The sequence below is a fragment of the Lemur catta genome, chromosome 14 (assembly GCF_020740605.2).
Source record: "Lemur catta isolate mLemCat1 chromosome 14, mLemCat1.pri, whole genome shotgun sequence".
Lineage (NCBI taxonomy): Eukaryota > Metazoa > Chordata > Mammalia > Primates > Lemuridae > Lemur > Lemur catta.
The window spans coordinates 41,378,242-41,383,979 of record NC_059141.1 but is presented as its reverse complement, the minus strand read 5'-3'; the positions used below and the strand labels follow the sequence as shown (position 1 = coordinate 41,383,979).

The following is a 5,738-nucleotide window of genomic DNA, read 5'->3' as shown; positions in this document are numbered from 1 at the left end:
TAGAGACTATTATGAACAACTCTATGCTCACAAACTAGAAAATCTAGAGGAAATGGATGAATTCCTGAAAAGATACAGCTTCCCAAGATTGAACTAGGAAGAGATAAAACTTGAATAAACCAATAACAAATAGCACGATTGAATCAGCAATAAAAAATCTCCCCCTGCCTCCCCCCTAAAAGAAAAAAGTTCAGGAGCAGATGGCTTCACAGCCAAATTCTACCATATGTACGAAGAAGAACTGGTGCCAATCCTACTGAAACTGTTCCAAAAGATTGCAAAGGAGGGAATCCTCCCTAATTCATTCTACAAAGCCAGTATCACCCTGATACCAAAGCGAGGAAAAGATGCAATGAAAAAAGAAAACTATAGACCAATACCTCTGATGAACATAGATGTAAAATCCTCAAGAAAATACTAGCAAACCAAATCCAACAGCACATCAAAAGGATAATCCACCATGATCAAGTAGGTTTTATTCCATTGATGCAAGGATGATTCAACATATGCAAGTCAGTAAATGTGATTCACCACATAAACAGAATTAAAAACAAGAAACATATAATCATCTCAATAGATGGAACTACAGGTCATTATTCTAAGTGAAGTAACTCAGGAACAGAAAAATAAATGCTGCATGTTCTCACTTATAAGTGGGAGTTAAACTACAGCTATACAAGGGCACACATAGTGGAATAATGACATTAGAGGCATACAAGGGGGGAGCATGGGAGGGGATGATGGATGAAAAGTTACCTGTGTGGTATAATGTACACTATTTTGGTGATGGGTACACCAAAAGCCAAGACTTTAGCACTATACAATATATACATGTAATGGAATTCAACTTGTACCCCCTAAATCTATTAAAATTTAAAAATAGGAAAGAATAGAAATAAAGAGCCTCTTACTGGAACTGAAGATGAGAAATTTCTATGGCAGGTTTTTACACTCCATGAATAATGAGAAGGGAATGTAGCATATTTTGCTCAGTGCCCACTCTGCTGCTCCTTTAAGTTCTGTCCATCAAAAGCCAGGGATCTATGGACCAGTGTATAGGATGACTCTTAGGCTCCACACATCTATTAATACCATGAGTCCATCATACTTTTAGCCATGGGAAAGTTCTGGGACAGCATGAGGAGAGCTGTCACAGAAGTTATCTAGCTTATTGCTATGGCAAATTTATTTCTGAAGCCAAAGTCTGCAATCTTGATGTTCATGTCAGCATCCAGAGCAAGTTTTCTGCCTTCAATTTCCTATGAATAAAATGCATCTAATAGCAGCACTGTAAGATGTTCTTCCCTGCTGGAGTACTCCATGATAAAGTAGAGAGTTTTCTCAGTCTCAGCCACTTCAAATAATTTCACTATGTTGGGATGATTCAAAGCCTTTATGATTCCTGCTTATCAAGATAGTCTTTGGAGGCTGCGGGAGTTTTTCTTGGCCTCATCAATGATCCTCATGGTCACCTCTTTCCCAGTCAGGATGTGCTGAGCCAACCTAACCTCAGCCAACTTTACATGAGCCAAGTTACACTTGAAAGGCAATGGCCAATATGGGTCTCTCCTCAACAGAGATGGCCAAGAGGTCCTGTAGCATGATGGATTTATACCTGGGCTTTGGAGTCAAGGTGTCCCAAGGTCCACTTAAAATTAGGAAAAATTTGTGAGAAGCTTGGTCTAATTCACCTTAAAAGAAAAATCACTTCTACAGCCCACCTGATAAATTGGGTTTTTAATGGTATTAAAACGTAATGCCAGACAAAAATAGAAATAAACAAAAATAAATGCAAACTAAATTTAAAAGAAAACAAATGAGAAAGACAGACTAGGGAAAAATGAGAAAAGGGAAAAAATAAAGAAAAACAAGAGGAAGACAAAAATAATTTTAAAATGAGAAAAATGAAAGAGTAAATAAAAGAAAAAAATGAAATAATAATAATAAACAAACAAAACATATTTTTAAAACCCTATAATCCAGTCGTTTGCTTACTTTTTGGTCTCAAGAACATTTTATTCCTTTTAAAAATTACTGAGGACTCCAAAGAACTAGTTTTTTGTGTGTATGAGTTATAGCTATCAATATTTACTTTATTAGAAATAAAATCCTATAGGGGGCTTCAATGGCCTTTTCATTTCCAGTTTGAAAAGTAATAAGTTTTGACTTTTAAAGAACTCATAAAGTCTACACTTAAATGCTATATTCAGCTCCTTTTTTTAAAACTCTTAATAATTGGTCTCAAAATGATGCTACAACTTAATTGGTGTCATGTTATTACACAAAAGCATTATGTTGCATAAGACAAAATAAGGTACATTATTAATATCTATTAAGCTGAAGGGAAGCTAGCTTTCATCATATTTTCATTTCTTATCTACACTTTGCCCAGGTTTCTTTGGAGTAGATTCTGTCTTTCCACACTCCCACCTTCAGACTTTGCACTAGCTCCTACTTCTGCCTGCATATCTTTCCCCAGAGGCACACATAGCTCCTTCCCCACCTCCTTCAAATTTTTTCTTCAATGTCACATTTCTAGTGATCTTACTGTTTGGTCTTGTAACATTCCTTGCACAACCTGTCCACTACCCCTATCCATCGCTTCCCTTCTTTCTGAAGAATTTCTTTTAATATTTCTTTCAAGGTAGATCTACTGGCAACAAATTCCATCAATTTTGTTTGTCTGAGAAAGTCTTTCTTCTTCACTTTTTAAGTATAATTTCACAGAATACAAAATTCTATGTTGGTCATTTTTACTCTTCAAGACTCTAAGTATTCTATTCCACTCTCTTCTTGCTTGCATGGCTTCTGAAAAAAAGTTGGATGTAATTCTTATCCTTGGTCTCTACAGGTAAGGTGTATTTTCCCTCTGGCTTCTTTACAAATTTTCTTTGTCATTGATTTTCTGCAGTTCAAATATGATATGCCAAGGTGTTAACTTTTTTGACATCTGTGATTTGGTGTTATTAATTTTGGAAAATTTTCAATCATTATTAGCTTAAATAACTCTTTTGTTCCTTTCTCTTTGTCTTCATCTTCTGACATTCTTATTTCATATATGTTATACTTTTTGTAATTGTCTCACAGTTCTTTGATATTCTTTTTCATCCTTTTTTCTGTTTGCATTTCAATCTTTCTTCTTTCCTTCCTTCCTTTTTTTCTTTCCTTTCTCTCTCTCTTTCTTTCTTTCTTTCTTTCTTTCTTTCTTTCTTTCTTTCTTTCTTTCTTTCTTTCTTTCTTTCTTTCTTTCTTTCTTTCTTTTCTTTCTCTCTCTCTCTCTTTCTTTCTTTCTTTCTTTCTTTCTTATACTCTCAGATTTTCAAGGTTGGCTTACCTTCTGCACACTCATGGGTCTTCACCATTATCAAAGTGTCATCATACACTGCATTTCAGTTTTGAAAGTTTTCATTAGCTTCTTCAATCTCATCGATTTTTTTTTCTCACCTGTGCCCAGTCTACTGATGAGCCCATCAAAGGTATTTTTTATTTCAGTTACAGTTTTTTAAAATTTCTAGCACTTCCTTTTGATGCTTTCTAATGTCTTAACAATATTGAGTTTCCATCTCTCTGCTTACATTACTCATCTATTCTTGTGTATTGTCTATTTTTTCCAATAGAACTCCCAGGATATTAATCATAGTTGTTTTAAATTCCCAGTTTAATAATTCTAACACCTCTGCCACATCTAACCTTAGTTCCAATGCTTGCTCGGTCTCTTCAAACTGTCTCTTTTGTCTTTTAGTATATCTTGTTATTTAAAAAAAAATTACATGATGTATTGGGTAAGAAAAATTGAGGTAAGTAAGCATTTAGTGTGAGGTTTTATGTGTATATGACTAGAGCTTAGGTTGTGTTTGTTTGCTATAACTATAAATGTCATGTGCAAAAATCTCTTCAGGTGTATTGTTTTGCCTCCTCTGTTGTCTTTGGGTTTCCTTCGAGATTTCTTCTTAGATAAGGTCTGAGATATATAGTTCTTTCAGTTGCATTACCCTTTTATTAATATTATATAAAAACCCTATTAATGTGATTATAACATGTGCGGAGAGTGAAGTATTCTACAGTCCTATGATTTGGTCTCAGCCTGTGTCCTTGGGCTGTGACATTACAGTGCTTTTCAATTTTGTTTTGTTTTGTTTTACCCTTTGGTGAGACAGGAAGGTTAGTGTAGGCTGGGTATTTCCCTTCCCCCAGGTCAGTTAGGCTCTGGTAAAACCCTAGTTGGCTAGGCTGTGGTAAAATGCTTTCTCTTGATGGCAGGTTTTGTTAAGAATAACAAAATGCTCTGGGTATATTTTGAAATGACGTATATTTCCTCCTCCTCCACAGGGGATTGTTCTCCAGTCTTCACTGTAAGAACCTGGAGAACTCAGAGATAAAGCTCACACCTATGTGAGTTTTAACCTCCAACCCTCTAGGACTGTTCCTCCCCCACCCCCTGAAGTCTTTAACTCTCAAACTTATCCACACTGAACCTTCAGCAATTTATCAATTACAGATTAAGTTTTTCTACCCCAATACTGGTTTCTCACTAAGGTTTCTCCTCCTGGACTTCTGCAATGGTAAGTTTTGATTCTCTCTATCTTCCAATTTGGGAGCCAGTGGTTTGTCCTGCAGCCTCAATTCTCTGCTGGATTTAAATAGAATTGCTGATTTTCAGTTTGATCAATTTTTTTCTTGTTGTGATGATGGGGGTGATGACTTCCATGCTCTTTACTTGTCAGACCAGAAACCAGATGTTTCTCTTGACTGATTTTTATCCTTCCTAGGAATTAAACTTTTCTTCTTCTTAGCATACTTATTAATTTTTTATTGGATCCTCGATATTGTAATATTATTTTATAGAATGCTGAGTTTTGTTATATATCTTTAAACAAGGTTAGACTTCGTTTCCACAGGTAGTTAACTAATTTGCACATCAGTTTGACCCTTTTGAGTCTTGTTTTGAAGTTTTTTCATTGAGTCTACACTAGCTTCCCTTTAGGCATCTATGAGGAATGATCTGTGCATTCACTCAGGTCTCTCCATTAGGCTTTGGGATTTACAGACTCCACATCCTGTATAAACTCTGGGAATTATGTGGCTTATAACTCCCTCCCTCCCCCAGTCTTGTCTTTTCCTTGAGAGTTGTTCTTTGTTTAGCTTTGTGTCACTCTTGCATTTGCAGATTGGTCAAAGATTCAAGGACCGGCATACACATATTCCTGGAGCTATTTCTCCACATATGTCCCTTCTCTCAGTAATCTGCCTTTCAAATTATAGCCACCACAGCCTTTCTGAACTCTAATCACTATATCTCCAACTCAACAAGACTCCTGGACTGTGTTTGGATTCCTACCTTGTGCCATGGTTTTAAAATGCCACCAGGCATAAAACCAGGGCAATTGTAGAGTTCACTCTATTTATCTTCCTTCAGAAATCACAGTCCTGAACTGTGTGTTGTACAATGTCTAAAAACAATTGTTTCACGTATTTTGCCCAGTTTTCTCATTGTTAACAATGAGAGGGTATACCTGGATGCTATTAATCCCTCATGAGAAGGCAATCTTTCTTCCAGGAGTGATTGACATCAGGGAAGTCCATTTATTTAAGAGCAACCGCTACTAGGTCCCACATAAATTCAGCTTTATTATCTGCATCTCCTCATTCTTCAACATTAGCACAATAGACAACGTAAATATATTTTTCAAAGCCTGGCTTATTCTGGAAAACATCACATGTGATACTTCTTTAAAACA

General features: G+C 35.9%; 1 non-coding gene across 1 annotated transcript; it reads right to left on the bottom strand.

The window, feature by feature from the left end:
- Positions 1-3,304: 3,304 nt before the first annotated feature.
- LOC123650501 lies at positions 3,305-3,384 on the bottom strand. Its single transcript, XR_006739369.1, has one exon. It is a non-coding gene; the product is annotated as a small nucleolar RNA SNORD55/SNORD39 (small nucleolar RNA).
- Positions 3,385-5,738: the final 2,354 nt, after the last annotated feature.